This window comes from Nerophis lumbriciformis, linkage group LG08, assembly GCF_033978685.3.
Source record: "Nerophis lumbriciformis linkage group LG08, RoL_Nlum_v2.1, whole genome shotgun sequence".
Classification (NCBI taxonomy): domain Eukaryota; kingdom Metazoa; phylum Chordata; class Actinopteri; order Syngnathiformes; family Syngnathidae; genus Nerophis; species Nerophis lumbriciformis.
Genome location: NC_084555.2, coordinates 12,104,714 through 12,124,092, shown reverse-complemented (window position 1 = coordinate 12,124,092; position 19,379 = coordinate 12,104,714).

Genomic DNA, 19,379 nt, shown 5'->3' with positions numbered 1-19,379 from the left:
GCATTTTATTCATTACATTTTGAAGCTCTCAGAAGCCAAGTTATGTCATATTCCTTAAGATTTATTTACGCAAGTTTGAAGTATCAATTATCTAAACACAGTTTTGTTTGCATATTTTCAGGATGTATATATATATATATATATATATATATATATATATATATATATATATATATATATATATACTGTATGTATATGTATATGTATATGTATATGTATGTATATATATGTATGAAATACTTGACTTGGTCAATTCTAGCTGTCAATATACTCCTCCCCTCTTAACCACGCCCCGCCCTCAACCACGCCCCCGTCCCACCCCCGACCACGCCCCCCACCTCCCCACCTCCCGAAATCGGAGGTCTCAAGGTTGGCAAGTATGATTATCATGATATAACAATAGTATTAAAAGCTCCATTGTCGGCCACATTTTTATTATTTATATCGACATTACATTGCGTAACCATAGGTCAACTTACTAAAGCTCAATTTTTACTACCAGAGGTTTGTTTTCTTATTTTCTTCAAATGGGTCACAATGTCAAACATTAGGGCAAATCTGAGGTACCATATTTTTTCAAATTACCAACAAATACTTTAACAAACAAATATTTTTCTGGTTCGGATGGGCAAATTTCCTCTCTGAGATTGTTCTGAACTCCGGTTTCCATTTGCCAGTGTCCTGACTGTAGGTGTTGTGCGATAGCATTTCTCTTAACGCCGTGCTTCTTTGGCAAAATAATTGAGACTGAATAACGAGCGCTTCTACTGGTTGTAGCCAAACAGTGTACCCCACTTTGACGCACAATTTCTTCATGACACAAACGGGCCATATTCTTGATTGACAGTTGACTCCTCACCGTTGTAGTTGGCTTTGTGTCAACATTGTGCAGGCATTTGCGTGGGTGCGTATATAACATTATGGAATCATTTCTTCCCTGTTTACTCAACATGCACAATGGGGAATTCTATGATCAAGCTATGGATCATCCACACTGTGCTACCATTTACACAATAAATAATGATCTTCATAAGCCATCTGTTCTCCGATCCACTGTATGTTGGCTAATTGAGTGTGTTGCTGGAACCTTTATGTGCATTTTAACACAAGTAGCTAAGATTGGAATGCTTGGAATTACAGTGCTATGCAAACAGAATGTTTTGGTAAAATGAAAAATTAAGATTTAGGCGGAAGTAATGAGTCCAGTGAACCCCTAGTTGATTGAGTTTGTCTTTGAAACAATGGAAAAGTCCAATTGACCAAAGTTTGGATACATTATGTAAACTCCTCTATGGCGGTGTTTTTCAACCTTTTTTGAGCCAAGGCACATTTTTTGCGTTGAAAAAATTCAAAGGCACACCACCAGCAGAAATCATTAAAAAACTAAACACAGTTGACAGTAAAAAGTTAAAGTCAATTGTTGGGTATGACTTTAAAGCATAACCAACCATGCATCAATGTTGCTCTTGTCTCAAAGTAGGTGTACTGTCACCACCTGTCACATCACGCCCTGACTTATTTGGATTTTTTTGCTGTTTTCCTGTGTGTAGTGTTTTAGTTCTTGTCTTGCGCTCCTAATTTGGTGGCTTTTTCTCTTTTTTTGGTATTTTCCTGTAGCAGTTTCATGTCTTCCTTGACCGCTATTCCCCACACCTGCTTTGTTTTAGCAATCAAAAATATTTCAGTTGTTTTTATCCTTCTTTGTGGGGACATTGTTGATTGTCATGTCATGTTCGGATGTACTTTGTGGACGTCGTCTTTGCTCCACAGTAAGTCTTTGCTGTCGTCCAGCATTCTGTTTTTGTTTACTTTGTAGCCAGTTCAGCTTTAGTTTTCTTCTGCATAGCCTTCCCCAAGCTTCAATGCCTTTTCTTAGGGGCACTCACCTTTTGTCTATTTTTGGTTTAAGCATTAGACACCTTTTTACCTGCACGCTGCCTCCCGCTGTTCCCGACATCTACAACGCAATTAGCGTTGGCTGCCATATCAGTAGGCTGCCACCTACTGATATGGAAGAGTATTACACGGTTACTCTACCGAGCTCTCGACAGCACCGACACTCAACAACAACACATAATGTGCAGACTATAATTACTGGTTTGCAGAAAATATTTTTAACCCAAATAAGTGAAACTAGATGATCTCCCACGGCACACCAGACTGTATCTTACGGCACAGTGGTTGAAAAACACTGCTCTATGGGACCACCAAAAATTAATTATCTCAACACTAATACTACATTATTTTGTACATACAAGTGTTCTTGTGGTACTAATTGGGCTAAATCTGTAGCAGTTGATCTGCCGTTTCTTTTCTGCTCTGCCCCCCTCTCTTTCGTGGAGGGGGGAGGGGGGGGGGGCACAGGTTTGGTGGCCACAGATGAAGCTCTGGCTGTCCAGAGTGGACCACTCGTCTGTGCATCGGTTGGGGACGTCTCTGTGCTGCTGACCTGTCTCCGCTCAGGATGGTCTCCTGCTGGCCCCACTATGGACTGGACTCTCACTATTATGTTAGATCCACTATGGACTGGACTCTCACAATATTATGCTAGATCCACTCGACGTCCATTGCACCGGTCGCCCACATCTGTGGTCCCCTCCAACGTTTCTCATTGTTATCCCATTAAGTTGAGTTTTTTGTTGCCCTGATGTGGGATCTGAGCCGAGGATGTCGTTGTGGCTTGTGCAGCCCTTTGAGACACTCGTGATTTAGGACTATGTAAGTAAACATTGATTGATTGATTGATTGATTTTATCCCGAAAAACTTGTGAACTGGACCACTCATATTGTCATACACAGCCGTGGTCAAAAGTTTACATACACTTGTGAAGGACATAAAGTCATGGCTGTCTTGAGTTTCCAATAATTTTTACAACTCTTAATTTTTGTGATAGAGTGATTGGAGCACATACTTGTTTGTCACAAAAAAAATTCATGAAGTTTGGTTCTTTTATGAACTTATTATGGGTCTACTGAAAATGTGACCAAATCTGCTGGGTCAAAAGTATACATACAGCAATGTTAATATTTGGTTACATGTCCCTTGGCAAGTTTCACTGCAATAAGGCGCTTTTGGTAGCCATCCACAAGCTTCTGGTTGAATTTTTGACCACTCCTCTTGACAAAATTGGTGCAGTTCAGCTAAATTTGTTGGTTTTCTGACATGGACTTGTTTCTTCAGCATTGTCCACATGTTTACGTCAGGACTTTGGGAAGGCCATTCTAAAACCTTAATTCTAGCCTGGTTTAGCCATTCCTTCACCATTTTTTGACGTGTGTTTGGGGTCATTGTCCTGTTGGAACACCCAACTGCGCCCAAGACCCAACCTCCGGGCTGATGATTTTAGGTTGTCCTGAACAATTTGGAGGTAATCCTCCTTTTTCATTGTCCCATTTAAAGCACCAGTTCCATTGGCAGCAAAACAGGCCCAGAGCATAATACTACCACCACCATGCTTGACAGTAGGAATGGTGTTCCTGGGATTAAAGGCCTCACCTTTTCTCCTCCAAACATATTGCTGGGAATTGTGGCCAAACAGCTCAATTTTTGTTTCATCTGACATCACACGGCCAAAATTAAGACCTTCTGGAGGAAAGTTATGTGGTTTGATACTGTAGTTAGTCACAGTACGGGACATCCACAAGAGCAGATAAGAACGCACAGTAGAAGTGTAAATTGATCGTGATAAGCCTTAATGAAATCCACTCCACTATTGATTTTCTCCCCTGTAACGCAGCATGCAGTCATCTACAGTGGAGCCTTTGACAGTCATGGATAGCTTTAGGGACTAATAAAATATGTCTCTCTCTCTCTGTATATATATATATATATATATATATATATACATAAACATATATATGATGTGTGTGTGTGTGTGCACACCTTAGTCAAATCACTGGGGGAACCTTTCCTTTTTTTTCCCATGTCCTCGCTGCCTGCATTAATCAATTCTCCAATACGCACTCGGCTCATGTCCCAGCAGCCTTGCCGATCCGCCATGTTCCGACAGTCATGTACCTCTGGCCGTCTGAGAATTATTTCTGCATATGTGCTTCTGCTCTGTGAACCCGTTGACACCGCCTGTCTGCTCTTCTTGCCGCTAAGCTCGCACAGACCTCCACGGTGAACCCACTTTACGAATACAAATCCAATTGTCCTCATGTCGGTAAGTCCACCTTTCTGCAGAAACGGAACTCATTGCCACAATGCTACGATTTAAAGAATAAGATTTTAGGTTTAGTACAAGTTCAGACTTAAAAAAAAACAAAAAAAAAAACTTTTTAATTTTTTTTTCACACTGCCTTCAGCCCAAGTGGTAATCAATTTTACACAACTCAACTTTTCATTTGATGTCTCTTATACCAAAACTTACAATTTACGCTTTTTGTGGCCCTCAACAAAATCCAGTTTGCATCCCTATTTTGGTCTTTAAAGGGGAACATTATCACAATTTCAGAAGGGTTAAAACCATTAAAAATCAGTTCCCAGTGGCTTATTTTATTTTTCGAAGTTTTTTTCAAAATTTTACCCATCACGCAATATCCCTAAAAAAAGCTTCAAAGTGCCTGATTTTAACCATCGTTATATACACCCGTCCATTTTCCTGTGACGTCACACAGTGATGCCAACACAAACAAACATGGCGGATAGAACAGCAAGGAATAGCGACATTAGCTCGGATTCAGACTCGGATTTCAGCAGTTTAAGCGATTCAACAGATTACGAATGTATTGAAACGGATGGTTGTAGTGTGGAGGCAGGTAGCGAAAACGAAATTGAAGAAGAAACTGAAGCTATTAAGCCATATCGGTTTGAACCGTATGCAAGCGAAACCGACGAAAACGACACGACAGCCAGCGACACGGGAGAAAGCGAGGACGAATTCGGCGATCGCCTTCTAACCAACGATTGGTATGTGTTTGTTTGGCATTAAAGGAAACTCACAACTATGAACTAGGTTTACAGCATATGAAATACATTTGGCAACAACATGCACTTTGAGAATGCTGACAGCCCAGTTTTCATCAATTAATATATTCTGTAGACATACCCTCATCCGCTCTCTTTTCCTGAAAGCTGATCTGTCCAGTTTTGGAGTTGATGTCAGCAGGATAGGGAAGCTAGGGTCGATATTCTTCTATGCCATCTCTGTCGTAGCATAGCTTTCGTCGGTGAAGTGTGCGGAACAAACGTCCAATTTCTTGCCACTTTCGCATCTTTGGGCCACTGGTGCAACTTGAATCCGTCCCTGTTCGTGTTGTTACACCCTCCGACAACACACCGACGAGGCATGATGTCTCCAAGGTACGGAAAACAGTCGAAAAAACGGAAAATAACAGAGCTGATTTGACTCGGTGTTTGAGAAAATGGCGGATTGCTTTGCTTCCCGATGTGACGTCACAACGTGACGTCATCGCTCCGAGAGCGAATAATAGAAAGGCGTTTAATTCGCCAAAATTCACCCATTTAGAGTTCGGAAATCGGTTAAAAAAATATATGGTCTTTTTTCTGCAACATCAAGGTATATATTGACGCTTACATAGGTCCGGTGATAATGTTCCCCTTTAATATTATTTGTGCAACACTTGGCTAGGGCTGATTGCAGCCTATTGAGTTTTGTATTTAGGACTGTCAAAGTAAACGCGATAATGCGTTAACAACAAGTTCCTTTAAAGGCAATACTTTTTTTAACGCGTGATTAATACGCATGCGTCCGGATTTCTTTTTTACCCTCGGTCCATTATGTAGCGTGGCGAAATGTAATTGCGTTCAGTTACTGTTGAGCCACAAGCTCGAAAAGAGCGAGCAGAAATGCACCAAAAAAGGGGGACATTATGGATATCTCAGATCCAAAGCCATGGCAAGTCACTCTCCCAACAAGACAAGACCATTTCAGGGTTTCCCCTTAATTGTCACAGTGCTGTATAACACAGTTGAGGGGAACCCAAGGATGTAGACGGACGGTGAGTAAAACAGTTCTTTTACTTAGTTCAAGTACTCACAAAAGCACTCCTCACAGAAGGGAACAAAAGGCGACGGTGCAAAAGGGAGAAAACTAAATGTGCACCGTGGAACAAACAACTACTATGTACAAAAATAAAATAAACTTGGGTCGGAGTTGCAAGACGTGCTAACTACAAAAACAACACCAAGCTGGATGGCACTGGGAAAGGCCAAGACAGCAAGTAGTAGAAAAACTCGAAGCATGGAAGTCGTCAGGTGTGGAACGCTGAAGAGTGGAATCGCCGAGTGCCATCCAACTGCCAGGGTGCTGCTTAAGTAGCACCAGGGTAAATTGGGAGCAGCTGTACACGTTTCACAACTCCACCCACAATGGGAACACAGGAACTTTAAAGGGGAACATTATCACCAGACCTATGTAAGCGTCAATATATACCTTGATGTTGCAGAAAAAAGACCATATATTTTTTTAACTGATTTCCGAACTCTAAATGGGTGAAATTTGGCGAATTAAACGCCTTTCTATTATTCGCTCTCGGAGCGATGACGTCACAACGTGACGTCACACCGGGAAGCAATCCGCCATTTTCTCAAACACATTACAAACACAGAGTCAAATCAGCTCTGTTATTTTCCGTTTTTTCGACTGTTTTCCGTACCTTGGAGACATCATGCCTCGTCGGTGTGTTGTCGGAGGGTGTAACAACACGAACAGGGACGGATTCAAGTTGCACCAGTGGCCCAAAGATGCGAAAGTGGCAAGAAATTGGACGTTTGTTCCGTACACTTTACCGACGAAAGCTATGCTACGACAGAGATGGCAAGAATGTGTGGATATCCTGCGACACTCAAAGCAGATGCATTTCCAACGATAAAGTCAAAGAAATCTGCCGCCCGACCCCCATTGAATCTGCCGGAGTGTGTGAGCAATTCAGGGACAAAGGACCTCAGTAGCACGGCAAGCAATGGCGGCAGTTTGTTCCCGCAGACGAGCGAGCTAAACACCCTGGATGTCTTGGCTCACACCGTCCCGAAGATGATCAAGAGAAGAATATCGACCCTAGCTTCCCTGGCCTGCTGACATGAGGGTATGTCTACAGAATATATTAATTGATGAAAACTGGGCTGTCAGCATTCTCAAAGTGCATGTTGTTGCCAAATGTATTTCATATGCTGTAAACCTAGTTCATAGTTGTTAGTTTCCTTTAATGCCAAACAAACACATACCAATCGTTGGTTAGAAGGCGATCGCCGAATTCGTCCTCGCTTTCTCCCGTGTCGCTGACTGTCGTGTCGTTTTCGTCGGTTTCGCTTGCATACGGTTCAAACCGATATGGCTCAATAGCTTCAGTTTCTTCTTCAATTTCGTTTTCGCTACCTGCCTCCACACTACAACCATCCGTTTCAATACATGCGTAATCTGTTGAATCGCTTAAACCGCTGAAATCCGAGTCTGAATCCGAGCTAATGTAGCTATTGCTTGCTGTTCTATCCGCCATGTTTGTTTGTGACGTCACAGGAAAATGGACGGGTGTTTATAACGATGGTTAAAATCAGTCACTTTGAAGCTTTTTTTAGGGATATTGCGTGATGGGTAAAATTTAGAAAAAAACTTCGAAAAATAAAATAAGCCACTGGGAACCGATTTTTAATGGTTTTAACCCTTCTGAAATTGTGATAATGTTCCCCTTTAAAGGGGAAGGAGAAATGAAGTGAAAATACAAGGTCAACTGCACCAAAAGAGGAAAACTCTTAGTGTCCGTGTGGATGGTTGGCCATCAGAACCGCTGAGTGAGAAGGAACTCACTGCGTCTGGCACCTGGGTGGCAGGCAATCTTGGAGGTGTGAGCTCAAGACAAGACCTCTGGACGGAAGGTTTTTGCCACAAAAAGGCGACCAGGAGGGCATCCAGCAACGGATGGGCCTCCGACACACACCTCTCAACCTCCCACTGTAATGTGCCAATGATCCGGGCCTGGTGAAGGATGGTTTCTGGGGTAGTATCTTCTGTTGGGGAAGAAAACATCCTCGACAAGGCGTCAGGTTTTCAATTGAGTGAACCCGGGCGAAAGGTGGTACGAAAGTCAAACCTTATGAGGAATAGGGCCCACCGAGCCTGGCGGGGATTGAGACGTTGGCCAGAGCGGAGGTAGGCTAGGTTCCGATGATCCGTATAAATGATAAAGGGATGTTGTTTGGCACCCTCCAGCCAGTGCCTCCATTCTTGTAGGGCTAAGACCATTACCAGTGGTTCTCGATACCATAGTTCCTCTCTGCAGGTGAAAAGCGTTTGGAGAAGAAGGCACACGGGTGCAGCCTCTGATTGGAACTGGAATGCTGACAAAACAGCCCCTATCCCGGTGTCAGATTCGTCCACCTCGACAAAAAATGGGAGATCAGGATTAGAATAAACTAACACAGGAGCGGAGGTAAAGAGAGATTTAAGGCGTCGAAAAGCCTGGTCAGCCTCTGAAGACCACACAAAAGGAACCTTAGAGCAGTGTTTTTCAACCTTTTTAGAGCCAAGGCACATTTTGTGCGTTGAAAAAATCTGGAGGCACACCACCAGCAGAAATCATTCAAAAACAAAACTCAGTTGACAGTAAAAAGTCGTTGTCGCAATTGTTGGATATGACTGTAAACCATAACCAAGCATGCATCACTATAGCTCTTGTCTCAAAGTAGGTGTACTGCCCCGACCTGTCACATCATGCCATGACTTATTTGGAGTTTTTTTGCTGTTTTCCTGTGTGTAGTGTTTTAGTTCTGGTCTTGTGCTCTTATTTTGGTGGCTTTTTTCCTTTTTTTGGTATTTTCCTGTAGCAGGTTCATGTCTTCCTTTGAGCGATATTTCCCGCATCTACTTTGTTTTAGCAATCAATAATATTTCAGTGGTTTTTATCCTTCTTTGTGGGGACATTGTTGATTGTCACGTCATGTTCGGTTGTACACTTTAGACGCCGTCTTTGCTCCACAGTAAGTCTTTGCTGTTGTCCAGCATTCTGTTTTTGTTTACTTTGTAGCCAGTTCAGTTTTAGTTTTCCATCCTGCATAGCCTTCCCTAAGCTTCAATGCCTTTTCTTAGGGGCACTCACCTTTTGTTTATTTCTGGTTTAAGCATTAGACACAATTTTACCTGCACACTCCCTCCCCCTGTTTCCAACATCTACAAAGCAATTATCTACCGGCTGCCACCTACTGATATGGAAGAGTATTACACGGTTACTCTGCCGAGCTCTGGACAGCACCGACACTCAACAACAACACATCATTTGCAGACTATAATTACTGGTTTGCAAAAAAATATTTTTAACCCAAATAGGTGAAATTAGACAATCTCCCACGGCACACCAGACTGTATCTCACATTGGCACAGTGGTTGAAAAACACTGCCTTAGAGGATGTTAATCTATTTAAAGGTTGAGCTTCTTTACTGAAGTCTCGATTAAAACGTCGGTAAAAGTTTGCAAACCCTAGAAACCGTTGCAGCAGCTTCCCGGAGGACGGTGTTGGCATGTCTACCACAGCTTGGACCTTAGCTGAGTCTGGCTTAACCTACCCCCTCTCTACAATCAACCACAGAAACGACACTGTGGGAGAATGAAAAGTGCATTTTTGGGGCTGAACAAATAATCGGATCTCCAAAAGTCTCCGCAAGACCAAACGGACATGCTGATGGTATAGTTCAATGGAGCGTGAAAAGATAAATATGTCGTCCAAGTAGAGAACATCATTAATTAACCACTGAAAAACACCAGGAGCATTTGTGAGGCTGAACGGCATGATGCAATACTCGAAGTGGCCTAGAGGGGTGTTAAAAGCAGTCTTCCATTCATTGCCTTCACGGTTATACGCGTTACGTAGATCCAAATGAGTAAACACTGCCGCCCCATGCAGAGGCGCAAACAAAGACTCCAGCAGTGGAAGAGGGTATTTACTTTTAACCTATACAGGATCGCAACTAGGGCTGTGAATCTTTGGGTGTCCCACGATTCGATTCAATATCGATTCTTGGGGTCACGATTCGATTCAAAATCGTTTTTTTTTCAATTCAACACGATTCTCGATTGAAAAAACGATTTTTTCCCGATTCAAAAGGATTCTCTATTCATTCAATACATAGGATTTCAGCAGGATCTACCCCAGTCTGCTGACATGCAAGCAGAGTAGTAGATTTTTGCAAAAAGCTTTTATAATTGTAAAGGACAATGTTTTATCAACTGATTGCAATAATGTAAATTTGTTTTCACTATTAAATGGACCAAAAATATGACTTATTTTATCTTTGTGAAACTATTGGACACAGTGTGTTGTCAAGCTTATGAGATGCGATGCAAGTGTAAGCCACTGTGACACTATTGTTCTTTTTTAATTTTTTTTATAAATGTCTAATGATAATGTCAATGAGGGATTTTTAATCACTGCTATGTTGAAATTGTAACTAATATTGATACTGTTGTTGATAATATTCATTTTTGTTTCACTACTTTTGGTTTGTTCTGTGTCGTGTTTGTGTCTCCTCTCAATTGCTCTGTTTATTGCAGTTCTGAGTGTTGCTGGGTCGGGTTTGGTTTTGGAATTGGATTGCATTGTTATGGTATTGCTGTGTATTGTTTTGTTGGATTGATTAATTAAAAAAAACAACAAACAAACAAACAAAAAAATTAAGTTAATAAATAAAAACAAACAAATATTTTTTAAAAATGACAATCGATTCTGAATCGCACAACGTGAGAATTGCGATTCAAATTCGAATCGATTTTTTCCTACACCCCTAATCGCAACCCACCAACTTTCTTCTTAACGAAAAAAAACCCAGCCGCCACAGGAGCGGAAGAGGGACGAATGTGTCCGGCGGCGAGAGAAGAGGTAATGTTTTCCTCCATAGCATGCTGTTCAGGACGCAAAATATTGTACAGCAGAGAAGAAGGTAGTGGAGACCCTGGAAGGAGGTCTACCGCAGTGAAGCCAATTCAAAACTGCTAAGCCGCATTAAGCATTAATTGAAAAAGTAAACAAAACACAATAAATGGGCAAAAACTATCCATCCATGTATCCATTTCCTACCGCTTATCCCTTTCGGGGTCGTGGGGGGTGCTGGAGCCTATCTCAGCTACAATCGGGCGCAAGGCGGTGTACACCCTGAACAAGTCGCTACCTCATCGCAGGGCCAAGGACAAAAAGTAAGAAAAATCTTCAGCCATGATCTCTTTGGGGAAAAATGTTCGGCTACAATACAAACTTAAAGGCCTACTGAAATGCGATTTTCTTATTTAAACGGGGGTAGCAGGTCCATTCTATGTGTCATACTTGATCATTTCGCGATATTGCCATATTTTTGCTGAAAGGATTTATTAGAGAACATCGACGATAAAGTTCGCAACTTTTGGTCGCTGATAAAAAAGCCTTGCCTGTACCGGAAGTAGCAGACGAGTAGCGTGACATCACAGGTTGTGGAGCTCCTCACATCTGCACATTGTTTACAATCATGGCCACCAGCAGCGAGAGCGATTCGGACCGAGAAAGCGACGATTTACCCATTCATTTGAGCGAGGATGGAAGATTCGTGGATGAGGAAAGTGAGAGTGAAGGACTAGAGGGCAGTGGGAGCGATTCAGATAGGGAAGATGCTGTGAGAGGCGGGTGGGACCTGATATTCAGCTGGGAATGACTAAAACAGTAAATAAACACAAGACATATATATACTCTATTAGCCACAACACAACCAAGCTTATATTTAATATGCTACAAATTAATTCCGCATAACAAACACCTTCCCCCTCCCGTCCATATAACCCGCCAATACAACTCAAACACCTGCACAACACACTCAATCCCACAGCAGATCACCTCCCAAAAGTTAATAAAGCACATATATTTCCCCAAAGTCCCCAAAGTTACGTACGTGACATGCACATAGCGGCACGCACATACGGGCAAGCGATCAAATGTTTGGAAGCCGCAGCTGCATGCGTACTACCCCATCCACGCATCCAACTCAAAGTCCTCCTGGTAAGAGTCTCTGTTGTCCCAGTTCTCCACAGGCCAATGGTAAAGCTTGACTGTCATCTTTCGGGAATGTAAACAATGAAACACCGGCTGTGTTATCTGGCACAACAGTCATGGGGTGCATTCAACGGCGGGGGTGCATTATCCGGCACAACACCTGCCGCAATACACCGCTTCCCACCTACAGCCTTCTTCTTTGCTGTCTCCATTGTTCATTGAACAAATTCCAAAAGATTCACCAACACAGATGTCCAGAATACTGTGGAATTTTGTGATGAAAACAGACGACTTAATAGCTGGCCACCATGCTGTCCCAAAATGTCCTCTACAATCCGTGACGTCAAGCGCAGGCGTCATCATACCGAGACGTTTTCAGCAGGATATTTCTCGCGAAATTTAAAATTGCACTTTAGTAAGCTAACCCGGCCGTATTGGCATGTGTTGCAATGTTAAGATTTCATCATTGATGTATAAACTATCAGACTGCGTGGTCGATAGTAGTGGGTTTCAGTAGGCCTTTAAATAGTACGGCGGTTTTAAAAATACAACCGTAAATCTTTCACAATGACGGCGTTCAAATTAGCAATGATCTCAATAGGCTTTTGAATGGACGTGGAGGTGATGCTGCTTAACTGAACTAAAACTATTACAAAGGACATGTTGACTCGCAGCTGAATAAAAGTTTAGCAGAGACAAAGTAAAATTTTGCAAAGCACAACGACCATGTTATCGCCATAATCATGTGCCCCCCCCCCCCCCCCCCCATCCTCCCAGTGCTTGTGGCCCTAAACAACAAGCATAGAGAGTTCATGCTAGGGGAATTGAATTGACACTCACGAAATGCATCATTCATCTGCACAACGTAATGCTGCCTCTGCAGAGATAACAGTTCTAATTGACATTGTTAGGAAGGTACTCTTATCCTCATGGGGCCGCACTGCAAATCAAGTGCCTTTACTTTGTCCCAGTCAGGACACCTTCATGTGCTTGTGTTTATTCAAGACCTGAATGACTACAGTAATGAAAATTGATTAGAAGTTGTTTTATGCACACACACACGCGCACAAACTAATTATCCCACGATGCTAGTACAGTAAGGAATCTCTTTTTCTGCATGGTCATCTTTCCTTTCACCTTCTGATGAAGCAGCCCATAATGCCTCATTATAATACGGTATTGCTGTTCGATATATTCACCAGGACACTATAGTAAGTTCAAGTGCACAATCTAATGAGATCCTCTACAGCAGCTACATGGACAATGACGCTCGATTTTGTGAGGAAATAATATCACAGTGTGTTTATGATTTTGGGGTGTATACTTATACAAAACCCAAAACCAGTGAAGTTGGCACGTTGTGTAAATCGTAAATAAAAACAGAATATAATGATTTGCAAATCCTTTTCAACTTATATTCAATTGAATATACCGCAAAGACAAGTGCTTAACGTTCGAACTGGAAAACTTTATTTTTTGCAAATAGCTCATTTGGAATTTGATCCCTGCAACATGTTTAAAAAAAGCTGGCACAAGTGGCAAAAAAGACTGAGAAAGTTGAGCAATGCTCATCAAACACTTATTTGGGACATCACACAGATGATCAGGCTATTTGGGAACAGGTGGGTGCCATGATTGGGTATAAAAGCAGCTTCCATGAAATGCTCAGTCATTCACAAACAAGGATGGGGCGAGGGTCACCACTTTGTGAACAAATGCCTGAGCAAATTGTCCAACAGTTTAAGAACAACATTTCTCAACGAGCTATTGCAAGGAATATAGGGATTTCACCATCTACAGTCTGTAATATCATCAAAAGGTTCAGAGAATCTGGAGAAATCACTGCACGTAAGCAGCTAAGCCCGTGACCTTTGATCCCTCAGGTGGTACTGCATCAAAAAGCGACATCAGTGTGTAAAGGATATCACCACATGGGCTCAGGAACACTTCAGAAAACCACTGTCAGTAACTACAGTTCGTTGCTACATCTGTAAGTGCAAGTTAAAACTCTACTATGCAAAGCGAAAGCCGTTTATCAACAACACCCAAAAACGCCGCCGGCTTTGCTGGGCCCGAGCTCATCTAAGATGGACTGATGCAAAGTGGAAAAGTGTTCTGTGGTCTGACGAGTCCACATTTCAAATTGTTTTTGGAAACTGTGGACGTCGTGTCTTCCGGAACAAAGAGGAAAAGAACCATCCGGATTGTTATAGGTGCAACGTTCAAAAGCCAGCTTCTGTGATGGTATGGGGGTGTATTAGTGCCCGAGGCATGGGTAACTTACACATCTGCGAAGGCACCATTAATGCTGAAAGATACATACAGGTTTAAGAGCAACATATGTTGCCATCCAAGCAACGTTATCATGGACGCCCCTGCTTATTTCAGCAATTGTTTGATTGATGCTGATGACACGTCCATAGAGACTGATATATTGTCCTCAGACCGTCTTAATACGCTTCAGCTTGGAACATTTTTTGTCTCTGATGAACTCTAAATTAATTCTCAAGCACAGGAAAAAAACACAAATATGTGCATGCATCTGCATGATGTATTAGCACAGAACCTTTTCACCCAACCCAATAAATGACATGTAGTTATGTGGGTCTGTATTAATTCTATGAATGAAATACAATTTATTGGGGAGCAGTTTGATTATCCATCATCCGGGGTCAGGCTATCCCTCAGCACCTCTGCCTTGCAACCTTGCAGCCTTGCAGTCGCAAATTGAACCCCCGTTGGACTGCCCCCTCTTCTGACACGCACAACCTCATGATACATGACACCCCTGCACCCACACCACAAAAAAAAAGAATAAATCAATTAACTTTCTAGAATACTGTAGCTTTAAAAAAAAAAGTATTATCTGCTATATATATATATATATATATATATATATATATATATATATATATATATATATATATATATATATATAAATATATATATATATATATATATATATATATATATATATATATATATATATATATATATATATATATATATAATTTTTTTTTAAAGAATTTGTTTTTGGAAAATTGGATTGGGTTGGATTTGCTCTATTTTCTTTTATTAGATTGATTAATGTTCAGTGATTTTTGTAAATAAAATTAAATAATTTTTTTTTTTAACGTTTTTATTTTTACCAACACATAAGTTGTACATCAAAATGTGCGTTTTTTTCCCCAACAAATGAAATAAAAATAAAATAAAATAATATTAACAATACAAAAAATAAATAATAAAATAAATAAATAAAGTAAGAGACTGGGCATTGGAACTTTTTTATTAGTAGATTGCACAGTGAAGTACATATTCCGTACAATTGACCACTAAATGGTAACACCCCAATAAGTTTTTCAACTTGTTTAAGTCGGGGTCCACTTAAATTGATTCATGATACAGATATATACTATCATATATACTATCATCATAATACAGTCATCACACAAGATAATCATCAGAGTATATACATTGACTTATTTACATTATTTACAATCCCCCTTCTGCCCAATTGTAGCTGAGATAGGCTCCAGCGCCTCCGCGACCCCGAAGGGAATAAGCGGTAGAAAATGGATGGATGGATGGACAATCCGGGGTGTGGGATATGGAGGGGGGGGGGGGGGGGGGGGTTAGGTTTGGTTGGTATCAACACTTCAGTCATCAACAATTGCACCATCAGAGAAATGGATATTGAAACAGTGTAGGACTGACTTGGTAGAATATGTACAACAAGTAGTGGACACAGAGAGAGAGATCAGAAAGTATAAGAAAAAGTGTCTACATTTGATTCTTTACATTTGATTATTTACAATCCGAAGAGGTATGATGTGGAAGGGAGGGTGTTAGTTTAGGGTTGAAGTTGTCTGGAGCTGTTCTTTTAGTGTGGTTTTGAAAGAGGATAGAGATGTCCTTTCATTTTTGTTGGGGGTGCATTCCATATTGATGTGGCATAGAAAGAGAAGGAGTTAAGACCTTTGTTAGATCGGAATCTGGGTTTAACGTGGTTAGTGGAGCTCCCCCTGGTGTTGTGGTTATGGCGGTCATTTACGTTAAGGAAGTAGTTTGACATGTACTTCGGTATCAGGGAGGTGTAGCGGATTTTATAGACTAGGCTCAGTGCAAGTTGTTTTACTCTGTCCTCCACCCTGAGCCAGCCCACTTTGGAGAAGTGGGTAGGAGTGAGGTGTGATCTGGGGTGGAGGTCTAGAAGTAATCTTACTAGCTTGTTCTGGGATGTTTGGAGTCTAGATTTGAGGGTTTTGGAGGTGCTAGGGTATGGATAGCTTGTTGTCAGCGAGCCAGGTGCAAATCCTACAGAGTTCAGCACTGAGGATTTTCTCTACCTGTGACTTGTCCTTGCCGGATACCAGCAGGGCCGAGTCATCCGCAAACAAAAACAATTCACAGTCGCATGCTGATGACATGTCGTTTATGTATATTAGGAACAGTAAAGGCCCTAATATACTGCCTTGGGGGACTCCACAGCTTACTGAGAGGGGGGAGGGGACACAGTGCCGTTCACCTCTACCACCTGTTTCTTCCCCTCCAAGTAAGATTGCATCCACGGTGCAGCACGGTGGAGGAGGGGATAGTGCGTGTGCCTCACAATAAGAAGGTCCTGGGTTCGATCCTCGGGCCCGGGGTGTTTCTGTGTGGAGTTTGCATGTTCTCCCCGTGACTGCGTGGGTTCCCTTCGGGTACTCCGGCTTCCTCCCACCTCCAAAGACATGCACCTGGGGATAGGATGATTGGCAACACTAAATTGGCCCTAGTGTGTGAATGTGAGTGTGAATGTTGTCTGTCTATCTGTGTTGGCCCTGCGATGAGGTGGTGACTTGTCCAGGGTCTACCGCTCGAGTGCAGCTGGGATAGGCTTCAGCACACCCCGCGACCCCAAAAGGGACAAGCGGTAGAAAATGGATGGATAGAAATTAAGAAACCACAGACAGAAGTCAACATAAAATCACCGACAGCTGCATTCCTGAATGGCCTTAGAAAGATATAGCAACCCACAAGCGCGCAAAAGGCTCATCAACCACCCGCATTTCAACTGTGTTTCCATCAGTATTAATGTGGAGATCAGTCTCTTCTACATATTTCAGAAAAAGCTCCCCACAGTTTTTGAAACTTTGCAGAACAACCATTCAATGTCAGCCTAATCTTCTCCAGTTTGAGAAAATAAAAAAACATCTTAAATCCAGCGGGTGTGGCAAGGAGGCGCTGTTGCCTTCTAATTTAAAACAATGAGTCTTCCAGGCAAGAAAGTAGTGAACGCTACAAGATTATTTTTAGAGAATTCGGTTCAATCTTTTCGCCAGTGACAACAGACAAACATGTTTGTACAATAGTTTTCAGGGATGGGCAAAGCCTAAACTTATGTATTAAATAAGCTGCAGACTGTTTACACCAAGGGTGTCCAACCTTTTTCCACTGAGGGCCGCACACGGAAAAATTTAAGCATGCGGGGGCCATTTTGATATTTTTCATTTTCAAACCATAACAAAATATATAGATTTTTTTTTTAACCTTTAGGGCTCCCGGGGACCATAAAGGGTCTCAGTCATTAAAACATTAAAAATAAGTTAAATTATTATTATTATTTTTTATTTAACGCTTAAAGTAAATCTCTATATCAACTTCAGGTTGATAAAAAGTGAAAAAAAAAAGGTTTTATGCCTTTTCTGTCAAAGACAACTTTGTTTTTTTATAGTAAAACTGGAAATATGCAGTATTTAGTAATTAGAGCTCTAAAAGATCAATAATGCAGGACACCATTGATTTTAATTCTTTAATATTTTTTAAAATCAGTGAAAATATTAATAAAATCCCACTAAATATGTTTGGGATCCAAAAGGTCCCCCACTCATAAAGTGATACATTTTTATTAGTTTTTTTTAAACTTTCAACACTTAAGTTACGAGATCAACTTCAGATATATCTGTCGATTTTACGTATGAACTATTATTTTGTTTGTTTTTATGCTCTTTTGTCAAAGAAAACTTTGATGTTTTTATATGGCAGCCACACAATACATGCAATATTTTTTCCACATAAAACATTTTAAAGTGACATTTTTGAAGTAATTGGAGCCATGAATAGGTCAATAATTCATTATAACATAGATTTTTTCTTTTTTGAGCAATGGCAAAAAAAAGAATAATAAAGAAAAGCCAAAAGAAAAAAACAGCCTGCATGGCAGCTTTGTGTCAACATTGCAACTTTTTCTCGTTAGATTTCACCTCATTCCACTTTTCTGAATGTTTATTTTTTATTTTTGCAATACTATCAATTTTGCAATTTTTGCAGAATGTGTGGCGGGCCGGTAAACAATTAGCTGCGGGCCGCAAATGGCCCCCGGGCCGCACTTTGGACACTCCTGGTTTACACCAATCACATAACACAGATATGTTATTATATATTTGTACTAATCCGACCTTGGTATAATAAGTACGATGTATTGAATAAGGCTGTGTCTGGTACAAATGGAAGACTTATGAACGCTACTTAAGATTCCTACCCAGCTACCTCAGACAGAATCATACCTAAATTCCCTTCCCTAAGCGACTTAACTCAAGTCAAAGACTCAGGCCGCAAAAAAATTAATTGGTTATAGATACGTGTAATTGAGCTTTTTAAAGTCGGAAGTGGTGTCAAAAACACATCTAAAGTTTATTTTTGCCCGTGTTTAGAAAAATAAATAGTATTGACAACTTCAAGATTATATTTAATCAGTGTGCATTTTCAAAAGATAAATTACGATACTTTATTACTATGTTTACACTGCAGGTCAAAATGGCCCAAATCAGACTTTTACAAAATCTGTTTTTTCCAGCTTGTCATGTCTTTTGATCATGTTTTTGTTTGGCCATGTGCTGTTTGTTTTTTTGGACTCTTTTTGGTTCCTGCTTTTTCACTCCCTTGTTTTGTTTCCATGACAACCATTAATTTCACCTGTTGCACATTTGGACTCACGCACCTGTCACTAATCATGTCGGTATTATTTAAGCTTGCAGTTGCCAGGCAGTCTGTCTGGTGACATTACCTCCGCGACCCATGCTTCCCATGAGATTCATGTTTACCAGGGACGTGCACATGATTATAGAGGGGCAGGGGCTCAAAGTCAGAAAAGGGCAGGACATTTTTTTTTGGTCCTTTACACAATATGAAAATTAATGTAAAATTAAATTTGCTAATAGGAAGCTAACTAGGCCCTGCGATGAGGTGGCGACTTGTCCAGGGTGTACCCCGCCTTCCGCCCGATTGTAGCTGAGATAGGCTCCCGCGACCCCAAAAGGGAATAAGCGGTAGAAAATGGATGGATGGATGGATGGAAGCTAACTACTTAGCTGTGTGTCCTTTGTAGGTAAAAGTGATTGCCATTTCTTTTGTGTCAACAAATTATTGT